A 27,537-nucleotide genomic window follows, 5' to 3' on the forward strand; every position below is an offset into this window, starting at 1 on the left:
TTCATGTTAGATGTATTTATCATATTTACCAATTAATTGTGGGTGATGGTATGCGAATTTTAAATGTTGAAATTGAAAAGGTTAAAATGGCTCTTAATTGGCTTTTTTATTCAAACCATAGAAGTAGACTTAGAGAATATTTTAAAAGATGCGATAAATTTGGCCTAAGAGAAAGAAAGGTTCCTAAACCTTGTCCAACTAGATGGAATTATATGTATGAAAGTTTAGTTGTTGCATATGAATATAGAAACCCCATAAACTCAACGTTTAATGCTCATGTAAGTGATGATGATGAGCACCTTACAAATGCGGATTGGGCTAATGTTAAAATGCTTGTAGATTTTTTAGAAAAATTTCATATTGCTACAAATAAATTTTCTGGGCAATATTATCCTACTATTTCTAACTGTTTAGTTTATATTGCAGAACTTACAAATTTGTTTGATCATTTTTCAGAGGGTGGAGAAATTTATCAACTTGCTATTGATTCCATGAGAAAAAAATTTAAAAAATATTTTTTCCCTATTTTTTCTATTTATGGTGTTGCTGCATTGTTAAATCCTACTATGAAATTAGGATGTCCTCAATTTTGGTATGAAACTGTTTATAATGGTTTAGCACTTGAAGATGAGGAGTTGTCTACACTTGCGGACGCAATAGCCTCAATTAAAATAAATGTTCAAACTATTTATAATGCTTATCAAGTTGCATTCGATCATGCTAGACCAAATATTCCAACTCCTTCTCCTTCTAGTTCTCAATCATCTAAAATAACTGCGGGAGTAAGAGCACTTAGTGCTTGGGCAGGGTTCAGGGGTTCTCAAGGTTCTAGTACTAGTAATTTTTCACAACTAAATGAGCTTGAAGTTTATTTGTCACAGGGAATTGAGAAAGTGAATCCCGACGGCTCCTTTAATATTTTGGAATGGTGGAAGGACAAAGAAAAATACTTTCCGATTCTTTTAAGGATGGCCCGAGACATTTTAACTATTCAAGCTTCAACAGTGGAATCAAAGAGTGCTTTTAGTCAAGCAAGACTTCAACTCAGTGATTATAGAGCGTCTATGAGGGAGAGCTTGGAAAAATCAGTACTTTTCAGAGATTGGATCCGTTCGGAAAGAAGAAATTTTGGACTTGCTGAATCACAACCAGAGGTAGACGAAGCTTATGAAGAAATGCTAGTTGAACTTACGGAGGATAATGTTTCGCCTGGAAGCGGTGATGACCAAGCTTCATTTTCGCCACCACCAACGGAAATTCCTCCGGACCTTAAAGGATTTATGAAATTTGTAAGAGATACCATGTAAATTAATATGTAACTTATATTTTGGCACATCTTGATTAGTTTCTTTTTCTTCTCAATGATGGTATTAGCACCTTGTTGTGCTAATTCCATAGGGGGAGGAAGACTAAGAAAGATATTGCCATGATTTTTTAATGCTATAATAAAAATATAACGCATTGCTTTGAATATCTCTTTACAATATTTTTGTCTTTTTATATACCTTAAGCTATACATATAGTATAATATAGTATATACTATATATATATATATATATATATATATATATATATATATATATATATATATATATATATCTTAATATACATCTTACTATATACATAGTATATAAGCCATATTCGATAGTATACATCTTATGATATACTATATATACATCTTAATATAGTAAGATGTATATATATATATATATATATATATATATATATATATATATATATATATATATATATATATATATATATATATAGATAGATAGATATATATCTTAAGCCATATTCGATAGTATATAAATATATATATCGAATATAGCTTATATATATACTATACTATATATACATCTTAAGATATATATATATATATATATATATATATATATATATATATACATCTTACTATATACATAGTATATAAGCCATATTCGATAGTATACATCTTACGATATACTATATATACATCTTAATATAGTAAGATGTATATATAGTATAGTATAGTATATATATATATATATATATATATATATATATATATATATGAGAGAGAGAGAGAGAGAGAGAGAGAGAGAGAGAGAGAGAGAGAGAGAGAGATCTTAAGCCATATTCGATAGTTAGTATATATATATATATATATATATATATATATATATATATATATATATATATATATCTTAAGATATATATATATAGTATATAAATCGAATATTAATGTATAAATCTTAAGATGTATATATAGTAAATTGAATATAGCTTATATATCTTAAGATGTATATATAGTATAGTATAGTATATATATATTATAACGCATTGCTTTGAATATCTCTTTACAATATTTTTGTCTTTAAATTTGAATTAAAAAATTTAGGTGACAATTCTATAATATAATTTACTAGGAATTGCCTTAGATATTTTTATTACCATTTTTTTTCTCTAATTTGTATAAAAATAATTTAAAAAATAGAAAGTTTCCGTTGGGACCGTTTGGGCCCGGGACCGGCCCACTTAATACGGGACCGCTAGTTCGTGGTCCTGGACCGGTTCCAACGAGAAGCCCGCGAAGCCCGAGACCGCCTAGGATCGGTCCACTTAGGACCGGACCACTTAGGACCGGGTCCGGCCCACATGCCACCCCTAGCTTTGATACCAACTTGTCACGACCTAAATCCCACCATAGGAGTTGTGATAGTACCTAATCTCTTAGACTAGGTAAGCCTATCACTTAATAACATTAAATCAACAATTCATGATATAATAAGGTATAAATTAATATGAAAGCAAAAATAGAGTTAATACAAGCCAAAGTTGTAATACTCAAACATCTTCCCAAAACTAGGTAGTATAGAGTCATGACTCTAACTGAATACATACATAATATCCAAATAGACGCAATATTGATCGAATGTCAAATTAACAATATCTATATAGAAGATCAGTCTCCAATGGACTTCGACAGCATGCATCTCTACCTTGAATCCTCACGAACAAGCAAGCTCTCACTCTCGGGGTCCGCTACTACCAACACCTGAATCTACACAAAAATATGCAGAAGTGTATTATGAATATACCACATTTGGTACCCAATAAGTATCAAGACTAACTTTGGTGAAGTAGTGACGAGGTTTGAGTCGTATAATACTCACTTGTTAATAACCTATGCAATATATCAATAATTGGCAACATAATATATAAGGGAAAATAATATCAACCATCTCGTAGAGAATGTGATAACAATTCAATGTGGAAAAATCCATCTTTGTCAACAAATCATAAAGTAAAAGTGGGGCATATAATAGCATGTCAATCAACTACCAATTAATTAAAACGACAAGATAGAAACGTTTAAGAAACATGTATGCTATCAAAATATCAACCCCGTCACAATACATAAACAACATCAAAAAAGACACCACCAAATTATCACATAACATCATCAACAATGTCACCTTTATTTTGTTGTATGTACACATAACAATGAAATGCTCTCCTTATTTCTCCACGTGGGCAACCCGAGAAAACGCCATCCTTATTTTGTCTCACAAACACAATATTAGACACAATCATATGATAAAGACCTCGTGCTGACATCCCCAATCAGTCCGCTCAACATGTCCATATGTGCCACAATTATCATAAAAATAATAATACCAAAACTTCATTAAAGGTATAAGCTCATAATGTATCAACAAGGTGCACAAGGACATGAAAATAGTAAAATATGGATGGGTGTTTAATATATAAAGTATTATTATGACTAATACAATTGCAGTGATCATGTTCACGTAGACACAAAATGGTTAAGCATGTTCCATGTGGAATACATCCCCAAATTAAGGCATATTAATAGCTTAAAGGTCTAATCATGGCACAAGCCACACGTAGCACACGTGTAAACGATCGTCACCTCATGTACATATCGCTTTGCACATAACACAAATAGGCAATTAAGGTTAAATCTTGAGGGGTATTACCCCACACAAGGTTAGACAAGATACTTACCTCAAACAAGCTAATTCAATACGCCAAAAATACCTTTCCTTTAAAATTCACCTTAGTCCAGCTCAAATATAGACAAAAGTGACTCAATAATATCAAACAATGCTATAGGAATCAATTCCAAATAATAAAGTCCCAATCTTTACCCAATTCCTGCAAAGTCAACAAAAGTCAACCCCGGGCTCAGATAGCCAAAACCTGAACGATGGGTAGATCTCAATTACCCATAACCCCACGAGTCCAAATATATGATTATTTTTTAAAATCGAGTTCAAATCGACTCCCAAATCTTAAATTTCCATTACTTAAAGCATAGTCAAAATCCTCAAAACTTTCTTTCAAATTCCATGATTTTGGTATAAAACTCCATGAGAAATAAAGATATATTATCAAGATTAAATAAAAATCATTGATAGCTATGTGTGAAATTATCCTTCAATAATCGCCACTCACCAATTCTAGAGCTCAAAATATGATAAAATAAGCCTAAGTCCCGCAATACCCAGTTATAAACGAGCTGCAGATGTCGCATCTGTGACCAGAGGTTCGCAAATGCGACCTCCACAAATTCGACCCTACGATCGCAAATGCGAAGATAGCCTGCACAATGGATGTCACAAATGCAACCAAACACATCGCAATGATAAAGCCCTACTGCCCCTTTTAACCTCGCAAATGTGACCATCAGTCGCAAATGTAAAGTCCCACCTGCCATCCTATTGTCGCAAATGCGACCAAATTCCTCAAAATTATGAGGTCCTCGCAGGCAGCCCCCCCCCCCCCCCCAATCGCAAATGCGAGAATGCCACCACAAATGTGATCATCGCAAATGTGAAGCACCAGAAAAATCTGAAGCAAACCAAAATACTCTTAAATCATTTCGAAACTCACCTGAGCCCTCGGGTCCCACACCAAACATTTACATAAGTACATAAAACTCATACGAACTCATTCGCTAGCACGGAAGATCAAAATAACATATAAAACCACATATTGAATACCAAAATACATCTTGCAAGCTTTGAAACTCGAGAACTTCAAAATTCTCAATCAAATGTCTGATTCCTACCAAATCAACTCAGAGTGGCACCAAACATTGCACACAAGTTCTAAATGACAAAACAGACCTATTCCAAGTCCTGAAACAAGAATCCAAGCACGAAAGCTAAATGACATGGTAACGATTGCCTTTCAAATAAAGACTAACAATATAATAATTTGTTCTGTAGGAATCACCACATGGCCATAGTCAACTAAACAAGATTAGAAGCCTATAAATTTGCTTCAGCGCATCAAACTTATTGAAATGGCTAATCTACCTGGATAAAAGGCCAAAGTCTATGATTTCTAAGCTGACTGGCAAGCACCAAATGACTTTTATTAAAGGAAGATAAATTATGGATGTTGCTCTTATGTGGTTGTGAGTTCTTATGGTGGTGAGCACCCTCCACTTCCAACCAAGAGGTTGTGAGTTCGAGTCACCCCAAGAGCATAGTGGGGAGTTCTTGGAGGGAGGGAGATGAGGGTCTATTAGAAACAGCCTCTCTACCACAGGGTAAGGGTAAGGTCTACGTACAAATTACCCTCCCCAGACCCCACTAATGGGATTATATTGGGTTGTTGTTGTTGCTCTTATTCTCAATGAATGTGTTGATTCTAGGTTGAAGGAGAAGAAGCTAGGAATATTATGCAGGTTAGATATAAAAAAGCCTTTGACCATGTAACTTAAGACTTATTGATAAATATGTTGAGGCAAATGGGATGTGGTACAAAACGAACCAACTAGATGATATTTTAAATAAGTACATCTAATGTATATTATAATTACATGGGTCCCCTGAAGGATTGTTTCCTTCTCATAGGGGATAGAGATAGGGATTTCCTCTATCCCCTTTTCTATTTATTTTAGCTATGGAGGAATTGAACAACATGCTTCATACAACTCAAAAGAATAATTTGATCAAGGGTTTTAGGGTAAGCAATAGACAAGAAAAAAATTGGAGATCACATATTTCCTCTATGCAGAAGATACTATTATTCTCTGTGATGATGAGATGGATCAAATGAGGATGCTAAGATTTATCTTGACATTCTTTTAAGGAATGTCAGGGCTTCATATTAACCGGAGGAAAAGCCTTATTTTTCCATTTAATGAATCTCAACAGATTCAACAACTTGTTACGCTTCTTGATGGTGAAAGTGGCGCTTTCCCAACTACTTAGCTTGGTAGGCCTCTAGGGGACAAACACTAATCTATTGATATATGAAATGGTATTTTAGAGAAATATAAGAAGAAGCTAGCAAGATGAAAAGTTAATACCTCTCTTTAGGAGGCAGTAGTGTACTAAATTTTCTCCCTACATGTATAATGTTTATGTTTCTTATCCTACCTAAAGTAAAAGAAAATTGGATGCTTTAAGAAGAAACTTTCTATGTGAAGGCAACAAAAAAAGAAGGGGGTTCCATTTAGTTAAGTCAAAAACAATCACTCCAAACAAGAAGCAGGGAAGCATGGGGATTAAAAATTTGACTAAACAAAACCAAAGCTTCCTTATGAAATGGCTATGGAGATTGCAACTGGAGAACACCCATTATGGAGGAAGATAATTAAAGATAAATATGTAGATGAGGGGCCCTGGAAAACAAAAAAAAAAAACAACCACTACCTATGAGGTAAGTGTTTGGAAGACCATCAGAACTCTGTGGCAAATTTTCAGCAATAAAATCTTATATAGAGTAGGGAATGGACGAAATATTTCTTTTTAGGAAGATAACTAGCTGGGCAAGAGTCTTTGAAGAAAACGTTCCCTGATATTTTATCTCTAGAAGCAAAAGGCCACCATCAATAAAGTTTGGTCAGTTCAAGGGTGGAACCTTAGATATAGAAGATTCTTGAATATGGAAAATCACTAGAATTACATATTTCTACAATACACTCAATCAGCTCACGTGGGTTAAATAGAATGTAGACAAGTTATGATAGTTGGAAAACAACTCAGGAAGGTTCTCTATCTGATCTTCTTATCAGATGCTTAACCACACCAATATTATAACTAACTTTTGGCCCTGGAAACACATCTGAAAAGTCAAAATACCTTATATAAAGTGTCATGTTTTGTTTGGTTGGTAGCTAAAATAGCATGTTTAACACACGATAATATAAGGAGTAGGGAAGTGCCACTTTGCTCTAGATGTCATATTTGTGGAAGGGAGGAAGGAACTAATAGTCACAAGTTCCTATATTGCACAGTAACTATACAGGTATTGAAAATATTTCTAGCATAAACAGGGATACATCGGGTCATGCCAAATAGCACGAAAGGAATGTTTGCATGCCGGAATAAGGGGAGAAAATTGTGGGATCCATCCCATTTGTCATAGGCATGTGCCTATGATTACTTTGGCCCCAAGATTGGAAATAAATGGAGGAGAATTAAAGCTCCTCGTGTATCATTCTTGAAGGCTACGTACTTTTCTCCTATAAAATGAGGGCTCTTTTACTTCTTTCAACACACCAACAAAGAGAGAAAGAAATAGTGAGGCATCATAGACAAGGTAAAAGAAAATAGTTTGTGAGAAAAATAGAGAATGTAAGCAATATTGTAGTATGGTGGGATTATCAAAGGAGAGTTATTTATTTTGATTGTTGTAGTGATCTTTGGAGTATTTTACTTGGCCCTACAAAGCATAAAATTTCTTTCTATAGTGATAACAGTTGCTCCTCTCGGGGTCATAGTTTTTTCCCTTATTCAGAAGTGTTTTCCACGTAAAAACCTTGGTGACATTGTTACTCTTTTATTCTTGTTGATTAACATATCTCTGTGCTACGTTATTATTCCGTTGTCATTACCGTGAATATTATTTATATAGAGGGTTTATTCCCAATAATTGGTATCAAATCATAAGTTCCGCTTGTTAATAAAATACTATTCATGATCGGTAGTACTATACTCAGTGGAAACAAAATGTCCGGAGTAAAGTACGAAGTTGAAAAATTCAACGGAGATAGCGGTTTCTCAACATGGCAAAGAAGGATGAAGGATCTGCTTATCCAACAGATATTACACAAGGTACTAGATGCTAATGCCAAAAAGTTTGATACCATAAAAGTTGAGGATTGGGCTGACTTGGATAAAAAGACAGCTAGTGCAATCGGGTTGCACTTATCAGATGATGTGGAAAATAACATCAATGATGAAGAAACTGCATGTGGTATTTGGACAAGGTTGGAAAGACTATACATGTCCAAAGCGCTGGCAAATAAATTGTACCTGAAGAAGCAGTTATACGCCCTATACATGGGTGAATGTACAATTTTTTTATCACATTTAAATGTGTTTAATGGACTAATCACAGAGCTGGCCAACCTCGGAGTAAAGATCAAGGAAGAAAATAAATCCATCTTGATCTTGGACTCGTTGCCATCTTCATACGATAATTTGGAAACAACCATCCTACACGGTAAGACAACTATTGAGTTTAAAGATGCCACATCATCTCTTCTACTCAATGAGAAGATAAGAAAGAAGCCTGAAAATCAAGGACATGCTCTCATTACAGAAGGTAGGGACAGGAGTCATAAAAGAGTTTCGAGAAACTATGGTAGATCCGGAGCTCGTGGGAAGTCTAAGAACCGATCCAAATAAAAATCTAAAAATTACTACAATTGCGATCAACCAGGTCAATTCAAAAGAGACTGCCCAAATCTACGGAAGGGCAAAAGTGAAAGAACTAGCCAGAAGAATGACGACAACATAACCGCCACGGTGCAAAACAATGATAATGTTGTTCTTTTCATAATTGAACAAGAGGAATGCAAGCCCTTGGTAGGTCAAGAGTCAGAATGGATGGTTGACACAACATCATCTTACCATGCCACACTGGTAAGAGATCGTTTTGCAGTATATAGCAGGTGATTTCAGCACTGTAAGAAAGGATAATGCCAGTTACTCAAAGATTGCGGGGATTGGTGATATTTGCATCAAGTCAAATGTCGGATGCACATTGGTTCTAAAGGACGTGCGGCATGTACTTGATTTCAGATGAACTTGATCTCGGGAATTGCTTTGGACCGAGATGGATATGAGAACTATTTTGCAAATCAAAAGTGGAGACTCACCAAGGGATCATTGGTGATTGCGAAGGGAGTTGCTCCTAGCACATTGTGCAGGACAAATGCAGAAATATGCCGAGGAGAATTGAACGCGACAGAAGATGAGATTTCTGCAGATTTGTGGCACAAAAGAATGGGTCATATGAGCGAGAAGGGATTGAAGATTCTTGCCAGGAAATTCCTCATCTCTTTTGCCAAACGTGCAACGGTAATACCTTGTGACTACTATTTATTTGGTAAATAACATAGAGTCTCATTTCAGACATCGTCTTAAAGAAAATTGAATATACCTAATTTAGTATCTTTTAATATTTGTGATCCACTAGAGATAGAATCGATGGGCGATAACAAATATTTTGTTATTTTTATTAATGATGCTTCACAAAAATTGTGGGTTTATATCTTAAAAACCAAAGATAGGATGTTTCAAGTTTTCCATAAGTTTTATGCTCTAAGGGAAAGGGAGACAGGCCAAAAACTAAAGCATCTCCTAAGTGAAAATGGAGATGAGTTCACTTCAAAGGAATTTGAAGAGTATTTTTCACGGGATCATACATGAAAAGACAGTTCCTAGAACCCCACAGTACAATGACATAGTCGAAAGGATGAATCGTACCATTGTTGGGAAGGTGAAAAGTATGCTCAGAATGGCTAAACTGCCTAAGTCATTCTGGGGTGAAGCAATTCAGACAGCATATTACCTGATCAATAGGAGTCCATCAATTCCTTTGGCGTTTGACATCCCAAAGAGAATTTGGACTAACAAGGAGGTGTCCTACTTGCATCTGAAGGTGTTTGGTTGCATAAATTTTGCACATGTACCTAAAGAGCAGAGAACAAAGCTGGATGATAAATTTGTTCCCTACATATTCATCGGATATGGAGATGAAGAGTTCAGGTACAGATTATGGGATCCTATAAAGAAAAAGGTCATCAGAAGCATAGATGTAGTCTTCCGAGAAAGTAAAGTTGGAACTACTGATGATATGACAAATAAGGTCAAGAAAAAGAATGGTATAGTCCCTAACCTTGTTACCGTTCATTCTACTTCTAACTATCCCACAAGTGCAGAAAGTACGACCGACGAGGTTGTTGAGCAGGGGGAGCAACTTGATGATGATGCCGAGCAAGTGGAGTACCCTACTCAAGAAGGAGAACAACCTCAACCTCTAAGGAGATTAGAAAGACCAAGGGTAGAGTCATACAGGTACCCTTCCATAGAGTATGTCCTCATCAATGATGAGGGAGAACCAGAAAGTCTTAAGGAGATGCTGTCCCATCCAGAAAAGAACCAGTGGATGAAAGCCATGCAAGAAGAGATGGCATCTCTACAAAAACAAATGGCACGTACAAGTTGGTTGAACTTCCAAAGGATAAAAGACCACTCAAATATAAGTGGGTCTTTAAACTCAAGAAAGATAGAAATGGCAAGATGGTCAATACAAAGCTCGATTGGTGGTTAAAGGCTTCGAACAGAAGAAAGGTTTTGATTTTGACAAAATTTTCTCACCTGTTATCAAAATGACTTCTACTCGAACAATCTTGAGCTTAGTAGCTAGCCTAGATCTTGAAGTGGAGCAGTTGGATGTGAAAACTGCATTTTTTCAGGGAGATTTATATAGAGCAGATAGAATGATTTGAAGTAGGTGGAAAGAAACACCATCAAATTGAATAAGAGTCTTTTTGGGTTTAAGCAAGCACCAAGGAAGTGGTACATGAAGTTTGACTCATTCATGAAGAATCAAACCTACACATAGACTTATTCTAATCCATGTGTATACTTCAAAAGATTTTCTGACAACAACTTTATTATTTTTTTGTTGTATGTGGATGACATGTTAATTGTAGGACAAGACAAGGAGCTGATTACAAAGTTAAAGGGAGATTTTTCCAAGTCATTTAATATGAAGGACTTGGGCCCAGCACAACAAATTTCGGTAATAAAGACTGTTCGGGATAAAACAAGCAGAAAGTTATGGCAATCTCAAGAGAAGTGCATTGAACGTGTACTGGAACGCGTCAACATGAAGAGTGTTAAGCCAGTCAAAACACCTCTTGTTGGTCATCTGAAGTTGAGCAAGAAGATATATCCTACAACAATCTAGCAGAAAGGGAACATAGCTAGAGTTCCTTGTTCCTCAGCAGTTGGAGGCTTGATATATGCAATGGTATGCACCAGACCATATATTGCTCATGCAGTTGGTGTTGTTAGTAGGTGGAAAAGAATACTGGGAAGCAGTCAAGTGGATACTCGGGTACCAGAGAGGTACCTCTGAAGACTATTTCTGTTATGGAGGATCTAATCCAATCTTGAAGGGTTACACGGATGCTGATATAGTAGGTGATCATGATAATCATAAATCTACTACTGGATACTTGTTCACATTCTCATAATTGAAGCAAAGTATATTGCCGCTACTAAAGCTGGCAAAGAGGTGGTATGACTGAAATGGTTCCATCGAGAGCTTGGATTGCATCAAAAGGAGTATGTCGTCTATTGTGACAGTTAAAGTGCAATAGACTTGAGAAAAAATACCATGTATCATGCAAGAACGAAGCATTTCGACATGAGATATCACTGGATTTGAGAAAAGATAGATGATGGATGTATAATGGTCAAGAAGATCCATATAAGTGAGAATCTTTCAGATATGCTGACCAATGTGGTACCAAGAGACAAGTTCTTAGACAAGTTCAAGCTATGCAAAGAACTTGTCGACATGCACACAAACAAGAAGCTCAGGTTTACCTCCTCCAGGTGAATGGGACTAGAGGGGGAGATTGTGAGGTCCATCCAATTTGTAATAGGCACGTGCTTATGATTACTTTGGCCCCAAGTTTGAAAATGAATGGAGGAGAATTGAAGCTCCTCCTGTAGCATTCTTAAAGGCTACGTATTTTTCTCCTATAAAAGGAGAGCTCTTTCACTTCTTTCAATACAACAACAAAGAGAGAAAGAAAGAGTGAGGCATCACAGACTCGATAAAAGAAAATAGTCTGTAAGAAAATAGAGAGTGTGAGCGATATTATAGTAAGGTGGAATATCAAAAGAGAGTTATTTCTTTTGATTGTTGTAGTGGTCTTGGGAGTATTTTACTCGGGCCTACAAAGTGTAAAATTCCTTGCTATAGTGATATCAATTGCTCCTCTCGGTGTCATAATGTTTTCCCTTATTTAGAAGGGTTTTCCACGAAAATATTTTGGTATCATTGTCGCTCTTTTATTCTTGTCGATTAATGTATTTCTGTGCTACGTTATTATTCTGTTGTTATTATTGTGAATATTATTTCTGGAGGGGGTTTATTCCCAACAAAAATAGAAGTGAGAAGAATAGATGAGGTTTGTTCCTGTGTTTTGAAGACAATGCCAACTCAATTCAAAATATTAAATTAAATTGTCTAACTATTTTTTTACTTTTTGGTATAAACAGGAATACACAGAGGACTCGGAAGCTATAATAAATGAATTAACTAATCTTGATGGTGCCTCTATAAGGAGTCAGCATCCAAAGTTCTTCATTAACGAAAATGTGTACCTTATTTTCTTGCATCCTTGAAATAGACGTGTAATGAGCATTTATTGAAGAAAGAATTAAAAAAAATCTCCAGATTTATCAAAGGTAAAAGATCTTGCTAATTTTTTTTTATTTGTTTAAGCACGTATTGCATTTCACATGTAAGGCATCCTCTTTTGATTTTGTCAATTATTATAACAGTTATAACCTGCCAATTATGTACCACAAAGATTGCTTGATAAATCTTCAAGCAATTCCAAACTCATTGTAGCATATTTGAAGCGCCATAAATTAAGGTCTTTTACTAAGCTATGTTAGACACTAACAAACCTTTTACTAATCCAAAATAGAATCTTCGTATAAGCTATTTTCTCCAGCAAGGTCAGGCATGTCAATGAGTCTTGAAAATTGAAATACAGCAATATTGGAAGTCCCAAATTTTCTACTTTGCTCATCATTATAGCGTCAATAATCAAGTAAAGACCATCATGCAGAAAACAACACAAACCACTCTTAAGCTATCCTACACCTTCTAGCAAAATGTTTTATCTCATTTATAGAATTTAAAAATAAAAATAAAAAGATCCAAAAAGCAAAAATTAGCTCATAGACCGATCCAAAATAGAAAAAGGAATATTAACTTTACTGGAGTAAGTGCAGACCTTAATCATACATATTACCTATGTTTCAATAGACGTACTTGAAGAACTCATCTCTCCTAAAGCTAGTTAATTTCCATCGACAGTGTGTCCGCTGCCGGCAATAGAGAAAAGGAATACATGAAAGGGGATATATATCGTTGTCAGCTATGGATGAAACACTAGAAAATCCACAAAAAGAAGAAAGTGACAAGGATAGGAAATAAGAAGGTAAGAAAGCTTATCTTAGATATGAGAACTCTAAGTCTTAATTAAAGCAGAGCACGAGAAACATTATATAGGACGTTCAAGAGCTATTAAGAAAGTAGACCATCGACCTTCAATTTCTGCAAAGAGTAAATTTTGTATCCAACCGATGACAACATGATAATTTTGATTTTAAAAGATAAGAATAACTGGACATGGAAGGAACTAATTAGAAAAACTTTAGGACAAAAGAAGAAACATAGTAATGCTGGATGAGTTAATTAAGGTTCGTTGTTACTCATAATGGTTGTGATGGTGTAGTAAATACTCATTTATCCTTAAACGGAGGAGCATTTTATTTCAATATGGGACTTTTCGATGCAAATCCAAATATAGTTAGGTTCGAATATAGATATCGAACACCCGGAGAAAAAAAAAAAGCTCCTTATTATATTTCACTTTACTATTACAAACTACCCAACAACAATTCCGTGGCTGCTCTTGTTTCACAAGATTGTTTTGGAATTCTAGAGATTTTGTTGACTTCCATCACACCTTGGAAGTGTCTCTATGTCTGCTTTTTCCTTTACAGAAGTGGTTTGGACATCATGTGAACCAAAATGATCAATGAGTGTAGAGTTTAATATCATTTGTCCTTGGATTTCAAAAATGAGCTATTTTACTTATGCTAGGTTATAAGCGTATTCACCCAATAGAGAGGTTACCACTTAATTACATTTCATATATATAATTACAGATTCTATACAAAATAGTATTAAATGAGTATCCCCTTATTATAAACTTTTAATTTGGTAAAGATATGCTTAATGGGTGAAGCAGGGTCTTATGTTAGCTTTTTGGGGGTAAAGAAGATCTAACATTTCACCCGTTACTCCAAAAAACACCATCATCTTCGGCAACTATGAGGTAACTAGTGACATCACTGTTTGCCTGAATTACGGATAGAGTTGAATTTGTATGTAGTTCTAAGGGTATGAGATTTAACTTGACACAAATCGTAAGAGTAGATAGAAAAATCGAGTATTGACTATAATGAGTGAATAATAAGCAAAGTTGACAAGAGGATGACTTATGGGTTAAGCAAGATGAATCAATCTATGAAGCTAAAAAAAGATAATTCTTCAATAGAGGAGTGTATGAAATCTGAGTTACAGTGTATATCAAAACTTGCCCTTTACAGAAATATAACCATCCTCTTTATAGTGGGGGATCCTACTTTAGATATAATTAAAAATACATAGTAGGAAACCCATGATAAATAAGTTTTTTTCTAATTCCCGCCGAGATTCTCTCCTATATTGCGGTTGCAACGGCTCTTGTCTGTGAGCTCGATCTTGATCGGACTCGGTGTTGGTCGATATTGGTTTTAGAGCTCGATGCGAATTTGAGCTCGAAGCCGACTCGGGGGTCCAGTATTGACCTGCGTTCGGTATTGATTGGCCTCTAGTTCTTAAGCTCGATTCCTCTGCTTCTTAGTATAGTTCGATTTGGACTCGAGCTCGATAATGGCGTCGAGCTCGGTATTTAATCTTTACCTGAAATTTGAAGTTCGTTTGTGCTATCTTCGGGTCTCATCTCAATATTATGAAGACTTCCTTATATCCATTAAAATCCCATCTCGATCAATCGTACAAAGGCCAAAATTAATTTTGACCGTATACAGATAGTCCCCTCATTTCTCGGGAAGGATATGGCGAGAAACGATATGATTTTTCAACGGCTCGATTGGATATGCACTGACGTTCGCATCGAGCCCGACCATGACGTACGTTATAGTTGTCCCGCCGGTTTAGTTTACCAAGGCATTTAATACGTGTCAGACGGTGGTCGGCCACCTCTGATATTGAACCGACATTGCTTCAATCTATAAATATCCCATCCTTTTACCATTTATCACTTTTATATCTTCAATCTTCCAAATTTTTCAAGTTTTATTTCGTATCTTCTAAGTTCATTCGCAAATCTGTGATTCTTCTCTGCAAAATCCTTCTTCAAAAACACCAAATCTTTGTCATCTCCTTCTATTCTCGATCTTTGAATCCAAAAATGGCAAAAAAATCAAAAAACAATCCTCATAAAGAGAAAGCTTCTTCTTCACAGCCTGCCGCCCACAAAACACCGGTAGAGCCACGACCTGAGGAATGTGTTCCTGGGGCATGTGTTCTTACCTATGATTTTAAGGTCAACAAAGGCTCGTCGGTTCCGGGCGATGTGAGCCAATATCGAGGTATATGTGTTCGATAACCAAGAGGCACCTCGAACAACTAAAGAAAGATTGCAATTGGGAGAATAAAGAAATAGTAATCCCGTCTTCTGAAGAAGATATCACCACTTACGTGAAAGGGTTTTTAAGTATGTATACTTACCCTTTCACATTAGGTCCCCTCGACCCCGTTATTATTGATTTCTGTCGTCAATACCAAATAACCCTAGGCCAGATCCATCCTTGTTTTTGGCGGATCGTTATTTTGATCTGTTACTTTGTGAACAAAATTGAGGGGATGCCTTTCACCCTCGACCATCTCATCTGATTGTACTACCCTTGCCTATTTTGAGGCGGGTTAATAAAACTTCAGCGTCGGGCTACCAAGGTTCTGTTCTCGAGCAAAGACGGGGATAGGGATCGAGGTTGGATGGGCAGGTCTATTCGAGTAAGGACTTCGGACCTGATTCCGACTGAAAAGATGCCTTTTTCCGAGGAGTGGAACATGAAGCGTAAGTGTAATTCTGCTGTTATCTCATACTATTTTGGCCTTTCATTTCTTTTCTCACTGATATCCCCTTTTTGTGATGCAGCGGTTCCCTGGATGCCCGGTGCAGTTCTCGATCTCAAGAACTAGGTACGAGATCTAGCTTCGACCTCCACATACGCCGAGCGCTCATGGCGTGATTTGTCAAAGGGACGATGGGAGGCCAAAAATCACGGTAAGCCCCTTTCTCGTATCTTTGGTAGTTCAAACGAGATGCTTTCCATATACTTAAATCGATTTTCCTGTATGTAGGTGTGGGCAAAGATGCGGTTTTCAGGCCTTTGTCCGTCGAGGAAGAAGCTTTGGCCTCTGTTCTAAAGTAGGTGAAGGATAATAAGAGAAAAAAGTCCTACTCTTACGAAGATCCAAAACCGAAGACGAGGATGGCTCGTAAGCCGAGGAAGAATACCATTCTATTGACCGTAGAATTAGTTTTGCATCTAAGGGATGAAAACGAAGAAGAAGAAGAAGAAGAAGAAGAAGAAGAAGAAAATGATGGGTCCGTGTTGTGGCTCGAATGAAGAAAACCATCGATCCCCTGAAGGTAACTGAATCGATGGTGATTTATAAAGCTCTGCCTCGGACTGAGGATATATCGGAGGAAGGTTCGGGCAGAGTCCCCAAATCATTAGAGATCGAAGATGCTTCCCACCGAAGTCAACAAACGGTGGGTATATCAGAAGGGACCGGTCCTGAAGCTCTCCGAACTTAGGAGAACGCCCAAAGCAAGTCGTTTGGGGAAATAGTAACCGGAGACTCGCCCACTCTCCCTGCCTTTTTCGAAGGGGCAATTAGGGAAGCCCAAGCTTTGGGGGCCCTCGAGATGAACCAGTCTCATGAAGGGGAGGACCCCTTCTGTGATTTGTTTACTAGGGTCGAGGACGCTGCTGGCCATAGTGATGTGTCGGGCCTTTTCTGTGAAGTGCAACAAGCTCTAAATCGGGTAAGCTTTAACTCCCTTCGTTGATACCACTTTCATGTTTGCTATTCTTTTCTAACTTCTTTTCTTATTTCTTCGAAGCCCATAGTCATTCATCGAGAAGCGTGTTCTCAGTCTCGAGCAGAGCTGCATCAGTTCGAGGCCGACCTCCATCGGGTTACGGAGGAGAGGAACGCCCTTAGACTCATTTTCGGGCAAAGGGAAGAAGAAATCAAAGGCCTTCAAGCTGAGTTGGACAAGTCTCATCAAGACCAGACCGACCTGACTAAGTAGGTAATGATAATATTAAGAACTCATGGGCTTGATTCAGGATTGGAGGTTAATATTTCGATCTCACAGCTGCAGCAGAAACTCGAGATGATCGGGCAGCTTCGTGAGGAAGTTGATATAATAAGGGCGGAGGCCATGGTATGGAAAGATGGCATGGACCGTCTTGCTGCAGAAAAAGAAACTGTTCGGGCCCAAGTGTCATCGACTGTAAGCCAACTTCAAGGCATGAAGGAGAAGAGCTTGGTTCAAGCGATAAGAATAGAGGAACTCGAGGCTCGGTTGGCCTCCGAACTTGCCAAGGCCAAATCTGATGTCGAGGAAGCAAAGGCTAATGCGGATGCATTCGTGGCCGTCTATTGGGCCGATGCTGAAGTTGCTCAGGTACAGGTAAGAGAGGCACCCGAGATCGCCAATACTCGAGCACATTGGGTTGCTGAACTTGCTAAATCCGGATCTCGAAGGGAGACCCTCGAGGAGATCCATGCTCGAGGTTTCGATCTCTCCGAAGAGATAAAAAGGGCTAAAGAGCTCGAAGCCGGTGCTGAAACCTTGGCTTCCGATGAAGATGATGGTGATGATGATGATGATAATGGCGATGATGGGAGCAAGAGTGGGTCCGAGAGTGGGGAGGAGCCCGATGGAGAAGAGACTGCCCCAGTAGATAACCAAGAAACTTAGCCCTTAGTTTCCGTTTTGGTTTTTTGTGTAGGATCCTGTTCGGACATTGTAAACATTCTTGTATATATTTAAAGATCTTTTCTTTTCCTGATTTGCCTATGTTTTATTCTCTGCCTTGTAAAGATTTTGTTTCATTCATTCCTTATGAAAGTTTTCATAAGGCTTTAGGTAATTTGATCGAATTTGAACCTTGTAGCCTTTACAACCGAGTGTGTGCTTGCTCAAACTCGCAATAAGATAGCCTTTACAATCGAGTGAGGTTGAGTGAGTGATTTGAACTCGAGGTAATGTAGCCCGTAGGCTTAATAGTCAAGTGAGTGCTTGCTCGAACTAGAAGTAAGATTAGCCCGTAGGTTTAATAGTCGAGTGAGTGATTCGAACTCAAAGTAATGTAGCCCGTAGGCTTAATGGTCGAGTGAGTGATTTCTCGAACTCAAAACAAGAGTAGCCCGTAGGCATAGTAGTCGAGTGAGTGATTCGAACTTGATGTAATGTAGCTCGTAGGCTTAATGGTTGAGTGAGTGATTTCTCGAACTCAAAATAAGAGTAGCACGTAAGCTTAGTAGTCGAGTGAGTGCTTGCTCGAACTTGAAGTAAGAGTAGCCCGTAGGCTTAATAGTCAAGTGAGTGATTCGAACTCGAAGTAATGTAGCCCGTGGGCTTAATGGTCGAGTGAGTGATTTCTCGAACTCAAAACAAGAGTAGCCCGTAGGCTTAGTAGTCGAGTGAGTGATTCGAACTCGAAGTAATGTAGCCCGTAGGCTTAATGGTCGAGTGAGTGATTGCTCGAACTCGAAATAAGAGTAGCTCGTAGGCTTAGTAGTCGAGTGAGTGCTTGCTTGAACTCGAAGTAATGTAGCCCGTAGGCTTAATGGTTGAGTGAGTGATTTCTCGAACTCAAACTAAGAATAGCCCGTAGGCTTAGTAGTCGAGTGAGTGCTTGCTCGAACTCGAAGTAATGTAGCCCGTAGGCTTAATAGTTTGAGTGAGTGATTTCTCGAACTCAAAATAAGAGTAGCCCGTAGGCTTAGTAGTCGAGTGAGTGCTTGCTCGAACCAGAAGTAATGTAGCCCGTAGGCTTAATGGTTGAGTGAGTGATTTCTCGAACTCAAAATAATAGTAGCCCGTAAGCTTAGTAGTTGAGTGAGTGTTTGCTCGAACTCGAAGTAATGTAGCCTGTAGGCTTAATGGTTGAGTAAGTGATTTCTCGAACTCAAAATAATTGTAGCATGTAAGTTTAGTAGTCGAGTGAGTGATTGCTCGAACTCGAAGTAACGTAGCCCGTAGGCTAAATGGTTGAGTGAGTGATTTCTCGAACTCAAAATAATAGTAGCCCGTAAGCTTAGTAGTCGAGTGAGTGCTTGCTCGAACTCGAAGTAACGTAGCCCGTAGGCTTAATGGTTGAGTGAGTGATTTCTCGAACTCAAAATAAGAGTAGCCCATAGGCTTAGTAGTTGAGTGAGTGTTGCTCGAACTCGTTGACTTTTCAGTTGGCGGTCCCCGATTCATGGGTTAATAGTCGGTTCTTAAGCCTGTTTGCATAAAGAATCTCGAAATATAGGAATTTTTCTTGGATATAAGATATCGGTAAAGAGGAAATTTTTCTTTGTAAGTCATTATACATGTGTTCATGTTTTGTGTCAGGGCTTGGTAAACTATATGAGCATGGTTCGTTTTGACCATTTGGCTCTTACAATGTTTCCTATTAGAACTCTATTGTTATGAAGTAACTTTCCTCCCTGTTGTTATGAAGTAACTTTCCTGCATCGAACTTCATATATTTGAGGGGTAATCCCCCCCCCCAGTATTCGAGGTCGATTGTAAAGAGGCCTCGTATACTGTTGAATTGTTCTAAATTAGCACGATCGATGGTTGCCTCATTAAAAACCTTGCCAAAAAATCCATTTGGGATAAAACCGGTCTAAGGGAAAAAGAGTGCAACGCGTGCTGTCAGACCTGGGGCTTCGTATTGAATGATCCATCCTTGTTCCTGATCGAACTCCTGCAAGGGTTAGTTTCAAAATATAAATGAACATGGGAAGGTTGTACCTTAGCAGTAGTACCGTTTTAGGTGCTACGCATTCCAATTGTTTGGCAGTTGTTTGCCGTTTATGATACCGAGCTTGTAGGATCCTTTACCGCCGTTTTCGAGAACCTGATACGATCCTTCCCAGTTTGGACCCAGTTTTCCTTCATTTGGATTTCGGGTGCTGAGGGTGACTTTCCTTAGCACTAAGTCCCCGATTTTAAAATGGCATGGATTGGTTCTTCGATTATAGTATCTTTCAAACTGCTGCTTTTGGGCGACCAATTGGACTAGAGCAGCTTCTCATTTTTCATCCAATAATTCGAGGCTAGTATTTATAGCCTCGTGATTTGATTCTTCTGTTATATATCAAAACCTGGCACTGGGTTCCCCAACTTTGATTGGAATCAAGGCTTCGGAGCCATATACTAAGGAGAATGGGGTAACCCCCGTACTGGATTTTGATGTTGTTCGATATGCCCAAAGAACTTCGGGTAGGATTTCTCTCCATTTTCCCTTAGCGTCATTCAACTTATTATTTAGGTTTTGAATGACAGTCTTGTTCGTCGATTCGGCCTGTCTGTTCCCACTAGGGTGATACGGTGTCGATAGTATATTTTTTATTTTTTGGTCTTCGAGGAATTTTGTCACCTTGCTGCGGATAATTTATTTTCTATTGTCACACACTATTTCAGCGGGTATCCCAAATCGACATACGATATGATCCCAGATGATGTCTATAACCTCTTTCCCTCTTACTTTCTCGAATGCATGTGCTTCAACCCACTTAGAAAAATAGTCAGTCATAAATAAAATGTACTTAGCTTTACCTGGGGCCGATGGCAGAGGGCCGATGATATCCATTCCCCATTTCATGAATGTCCATGGGGATAGGACTGAGTGAAGTTGCTCTCTAAGCCAATGGATCATCGGTGCATACCTTTGGCATTTGTCACATTTTCGAACAAACTCCTTTGCATCTTTGTCCATATCGATCCAATAATATCCTACTCTGATTATTTTTCGCACTAATGAATCGGCACCGGAATGATTTCCACAAGTACCCTCGTGAATCTCACGTAGGATGTAGTCGGTGTCTCTTGGACCTAAACATACTACCAACGGTCCATCGAATGTCCTTCGGTATAATGTTCTATCTGTAATCAATGTGAATCGAGCAGCTTTGGTTCGCAGGGCCCTCAAATATTTAGGGTCCGATGGGAGTTTTCCGTTCTCCAAGTATTCAATATACTTATTCCTCCAATCCCAGGTTAAGCTTGTAGAATTTATCTTGGCATGGCCTTCTTCGATCACGAACCTCGAGAGTTGAACGACAGTCCCCGAGCTGATCTTATCTTCCTCGATAGATGATCCCAAATTTGCAAGTACATCGGCCTCACTGTTTTGTTCTCGAGGTATATGCTGTAAAGTCCATTCTTTGAAACGGTGCAAAGTTACATGTAGTTTGTCCAAATACCTTTGCATTATATCCTCTCGAATTTCGAAGGTTTTGTTTACTAGATTTACCACCAGTAAAGAGTCACACTTGGCTTCAATGACTACTGCTCCCAAGCTTTTAGCTAACTCGAGACCTGCAATAATAGCCTCATACTCGGCCTCGTTGTTAGTCAACCTAGTAGTTTTGATACATTGCCTAATAGTGCTACCCATAGGCGGCTTTAAAATGATGCCTAGCCCAGACCCTTTTTAGGTTCGAAGCTCCGTCTGTGAAAAGGGTCCATACCCCAGATGATGTACCCGATTTCAACAAGAGTTCTTTTTCGACTTCCGGTACGAGGGTTGGCGTGAAATCGGCCACAAAGTCTGCTAAAATTTGAGACATGATGGTCGTCAGGGGTTGATATTCGATATCATACCCACTAAGTTCGATGGACCATTTGGCCAATCGTCCTGATAGTTTGGGCTTTTGTAAAATATTATGAAGTGGGTAAGTGGTTAATACGCATATGGGGTGACATTGAAAGTATGGTCTTAACTTTCTAGAGGCGTTTATCAGTGCTAGTGCCAATTTCTCTAAGTGTTGGTATCTAGTTTCTGCTTCCCCTAAGGTTCAACTTACGTAATAAACACGAAATTGCATACCTTTCTCTTCTCAAACTAGGACACCACTAACCACGATTTCCGATACTGCCAAGTACAAGCAAAGTTTCTCGTCTGCCTTTGGAGTGTGCAGCAGTGGTGGGCTCGATAGGTATCATTTCAATTCTTCTAATGCATGTTGGCAATCCGGGGTCCAGGCGAAATAGTTCATCTTTTTGAGCAGAGAGAAAAATCAGTGACTTTGATCTGACGACCTTGAAATGAATCAGCCTAAGGCAGCAATCCGTCCCATTAACCTCTATACGGATTTTACACTGTCCACAACGGTGATGTCTTCGATGGCCTTGCTTTTATCGGGGTTGATCTTGATCCCTCGATTCGATACCATGAAGCCAAGAAACTTTCCTGAACCGACCTCGAAAGCATATTTCTCGGGATTGAGCTTTTTGTTGTATTTATTTAAAATCTCGAATGTTTCCTGCAAATGAGCCAAATGGCCCTCTGCGCGCAAGGACTTAACTAGCATGTCATCAATATAAACTTCCATTGATCTACCTATTTGTTCCTCGAATATTTTATTTACTAGGCGTTGGTAAATAGCTCCTGTATTTTTTAGCCCTAAGGGCATTACATTATAACAATAGGTTCCATACTTGATGATAAACGAAGTCTTTTCTCGGTCCTGCGGGTTCATTTGGATTTGATTGTACCCGGAATAGGCATTGAGAAAAGAAAGGATCTCGTGGCCGGCCATGGCATCGATCATGCGATCAATGTTAGGCAGTAAAAACGAATCTTTGGGGCACGCCTTGTTTAAATCCTTGTAATCTACACACATTCTAAGTTTGTTCCCTTTTTTAGGGACTACAACTACATTGGCTAACCATTCGGGGTATTTCACCTCCCGAATAAACCCTATTTAAAGAAGTTTAGTTACCTCGTCCTTTATGAATGCATCCTCGGACTGGGGTCTTCTATTTTGCTTCACCGGTTTGAACCTAGGGTCCAGGCTTAGCCGATGCGTCGTTATATCCGGTGGGATCCCTGTTATATCTAAATGGGACCAAGAAAAATAATCTATGTTATCGATAAGAAATTTAATAAGCCTTTTTCCTGAGTTCGGGGGTTAATCCCGTTCCCGGGTTTACCTTTCGTTCGGGCAAATGCTCGATTAGTATGACTTGCTCCAGCTCTTCAATCGTTGATTGGGTAGCGTCGGAATCATCGGGGACCATGAAGGGTCGAGGGATCCTTTGATCATCATCTTCGTCAATCTTCTGATTTTCCAGTTGGGTCGAAGCTGACATATGTGATTGCTATTTGGCATCCCGTTCCCTTTTTGAGTCTGACCCCTTTGTTGACGAATGTGAGGATATCGAAATTGTTTCTTCGACGGCAAACATTTCTCTCGCGGCCGGTTGTTCTCTATATATTGTTTTGACTCACTCCGATGTTGGGAATTTAAGAACCTGGTGGAGGGTCGAAGGTACAGCTCTCATATTGTGGATCCATGACCTTCCAAAAAGGGCGTTGTACCTCATGTCACCTTCGATTACATGGAACTTTGTTTCCTGGATGGTCCCGGCCACGTTTGTTGGCAGAACTATCTCGCCTTTTGGTGGTTTCACATGCCATATTGAATTCGTTTAGAATCAGGGTTGCGGGTATGACCTGGTCCTGTAGACCAAGCTGTTCTACAACCTTCGATCTAATAATGTTGGCCGAACTACCTAGATCAATTAACACACGCTTAACTTTAGTTTTATTCATAAGTACGGATATTACTAGTGCATCGTTGTGAGGTTGCATGACTCTTTCTGCATCTTCATCATTAAAGGACAATGTTCCTATGGGTGTGTAATCTTGAGTTCGAGATCGCTTTTCTCCCATAACTGATGGCTTAGTGGGTTTAAGCACCGACCCTTAAGGGGTATTGACACTACCGATGATCATGTGGATGACATGCTGTGGTTCTTCCTGTTCATTTTGTTTACCGAAATTGCTATTTTTGAAATGGTTTTTGGCCTTGCCGCTTAAATATTCTCGAAGGTGTCCTTTATTGAATAACCGGGCTACCTCCTCTCTTAGTTGCCTGCAATATTCCGTTATGTGGCCATGGTGCCATGATATTCGCACATTTGATTGGGATTCATCTGGGCAGGATCGGTCTGCATGGGTCGAGGCCATTTAGTGTCTTTGATGCGTCAGATAGTTGACACGATGGCGGATGCATCAATGCTGAAGTTATACTCCGATAACCGTGGTGCTTCCTTAGGTCCGGTAGGCCTGTCGAACCCATTTCTGCTCATCAGCCCCCGAGACCCTTAACCTCGATCACTTCTGTTATTGCCCTGTTCGGGGTTACGTCTTGATTCATTGATCCTGTGGTTTCCACTATATGGTTGGTACCGGTCCTTTATCGGACCTCGTTCTTGATTGGTGTCCCTTCTATCAGCGGGTTCAGAACCTAACTGATCGTCTTCGACTCTAATTTTTGGCTGGTACTGATTATGCACGTGGGCCCAAGTAATAGCTGATTATGTTTCAACCATCATGAAGCCGTCAAACTTCGTTCGTTCAAACCTTGAGTGAAATCCTGATTAGCCCAATCATCTGTGACTGGTGGAAGATCCATTCGTTCCATTTGGAAATGAGATACGAACTCCCTTAGCATCTCGTTATCCTTTTCTCTTACCTTGAACAGGTATGACTTCCTGGTATCAACCTTTATGGCCTCGGCGTGTGCTTTTATGAAGGAATCTGCAAGCATATAAAAAGAATCGATAGAATTAGATGGTAAATTATGATACCATATCATTTCTCCCTTTGACAGAGTTTCACCAAATTTCTTCAATAATACGGATTCGATTTCATCGTCCTCTAGGTCGTTCCCTTTGATGGCACAAGTGTAAGAGGTGACATGTTCGTTGGGATCAGTAGTTCCATTATATTTACGAATCTCGGGCATGTGGAATTTCTTTGGGATCGATTTAGGAGCCGCGCTTAGGGGGAAAGGCTTTTGTATGAATTTTTTGGAATCTAGGCCCTTCAATATCGGTGGTTTCCCCGGGATCTGATCAACCCTGGACTTATATGTTTCCACCTTCTTGTCATTTTCCTCAATCCTTTTTTCTCCTGATTCTATTCGTTTGGTCAGTTCTTCGAACATCTTAGCAATTTCGGGATTAGTCCCCGATTCTTGCTCATTTGACCTTACTATAGCTGGTTACGTTCTGTGGGCGATTTCTCGGGGTGGACTGGGCTCCAGCTTGCTTGGTATATGGGTTTGACTCTGTAACTGAGCTATTGCTGCATGTTGAGCTTGCAACATTTTGAAAATCATATGCAAGCTGACGCCGTTTTTCTCGACTTTATGGGTATCTCGAGCAGCAGATCGAGTGCCACCATGAATGCTATTTTCAGGTTCAGAATGTAGGTTTGCCTCAATGGCCACGTGTGAGTTAACGTCTAATGGCACTTCGACTCGAGCTCCAACGGCGTCGACAAGCGGCCTTTCAGTCCCGAGCGTCAAGTTGTTGTTCTCATCTTGAAGACCAGTTTCGTTGTCGATAGGTAAGTCCATTTAATTTATAGTCCGTCGTTGCTAATCCGAAATCAAAGACGCTTCCGGAAACAAGCGTAAAATGGCGTGTTTTATGGATTCGTATCAAATAACCACTGTTATCCTTAGCTCCACGGTGGGCGCCAAACTGTTTACTAGAAAAATAGATAGAGATGAATTTGTACGTAGTTCTAAGGGTAAAGAAGATCTAACATTTCACCCGTTACTCCAAAAAACACCATCATCTTCGGCAACTATGGGATAACTAGTAACATTACTTTTACCCGAATAACGGATAGAGTTGAATGTGTACGTAGTTCTAAGGGTATGTGGTATAACTTGGCACAAATCATAAGAGTAGATAGAAAAATCGAGTATTGACTGTAAAGAGTGAATAATAAGCAAAGTTGACAAGAGGATGACTTATGGGTTAAGCAAGATGAATCAATCTATGAAGCTAAAAAGGGATAATTCTTCAATAGAGGAGTGTATGAAATCTAAGTTACAATGTATATCAAAACTTTCCCTTTACAGAAATGTAGCCATCCTCTTTATAGTGGGGATCCTACTTTAGATATAATTAAAAATACATAGTGGGAAACCCATGATAAATCATCGTTTCCCTAATTCACGCCGATATTCTCTCCCTTAGTGCGGTTGCAATGGCTCTTATCTGTGAGCTCGATCTTGAGCGGACTCGGTGTTGGTCGGTATTGGTTTTAGAGGTCGATGCGAATTTGAGCTCGAAGCCGACTCGGGGGTCCGGTATTGACCTGGGTTCGGTATTGATTGGCCTCTGGTTCTTAAGCTCGATTCCTCTGCTTCTTAGTATAGTTCGATTTGGACTTGAGCTCGATAATGGCGTCGAGCTCGGTATTTAATCTTTACCTAAAATTTGAAGCTCGTTTGTGCTATCTTCGGGTCCCATATCAATATTATGAAGACTTCCATCGATCCATTATGGTTCCATCTCAATCAATCGTACGAAGGCCGAAATCAATTTCAACCGTATACAATAACCATTTGCGGCCCTCACGTCGTGGCTAACCCATAGTCCCTGAGCCACCAAATGCTGTTGCAACCAGCCGTTGTTCGCCAGCTGCTACCTTGTCACCCGAAACCATCAAGGACCAGCAACCAAAAAACCAAAACCAACTGACCCCTCCTCTTATCCTCTCTTGATCAACCATCACCTTTTCAATCATGAAAACCAGTCAAAGCCAGCCTTTCGTAGTTACCAAATTTGTCTGCGTGAATGACCACTCAAAGAATCCTAATTTTCTATTATAAATACTTTTTTTATATAAAATTGTAAATTTATATTAAAATTATGTTATAGTTGTATGAAATTTATATGACAATTGTACGTAAATTGTATTTTATTGTAATTGCATTATTTTTATGAAAGTTTGTATACTATATAAATAGTTGTATAAAATTTGTATTTAAATTATAAATCATAACGGACCGGTCGGTCATTTTGTGTATTTGAACCCCGTTTCTGCATTTGATGTTTCTCCTATGCTTGATTGTTGTTTTGCAAAAAAGGTTAGTTTGGTCCTGGGAAGGTTTTGGAGTGAATTGAAATATTTAGTTTCATTGTTGGAAGCTTAAGTTGTAAGAGTTGATCAAGGTTTGACTTTGGTGTAAACAACCTCGAAATTCTTTTGATGGTTCGAATAGGTTCGTATGATGATTTTGGACTTAGGCGTATATTCAAATTTGAATTTGGAGGTTCCTAGGATGTTT

The sequence above is a fragment of the Nicotiana tabacum genome, chromosome 14, assembly GCF_000715075.1.
Source record: "Nicotiana tabacum cultivar K326 chromosome 14, ASM71507v2, whole genome shotgun sequence".
In the NCBI taxonomy this organism is placed as follows: domain Eukaryota; kingdom Viridiplantae; phylum Streptophyta; class Magnoliopsida; order Solanales; family Solanaceae; genus Nicotiana; species Nicotiana tabacum.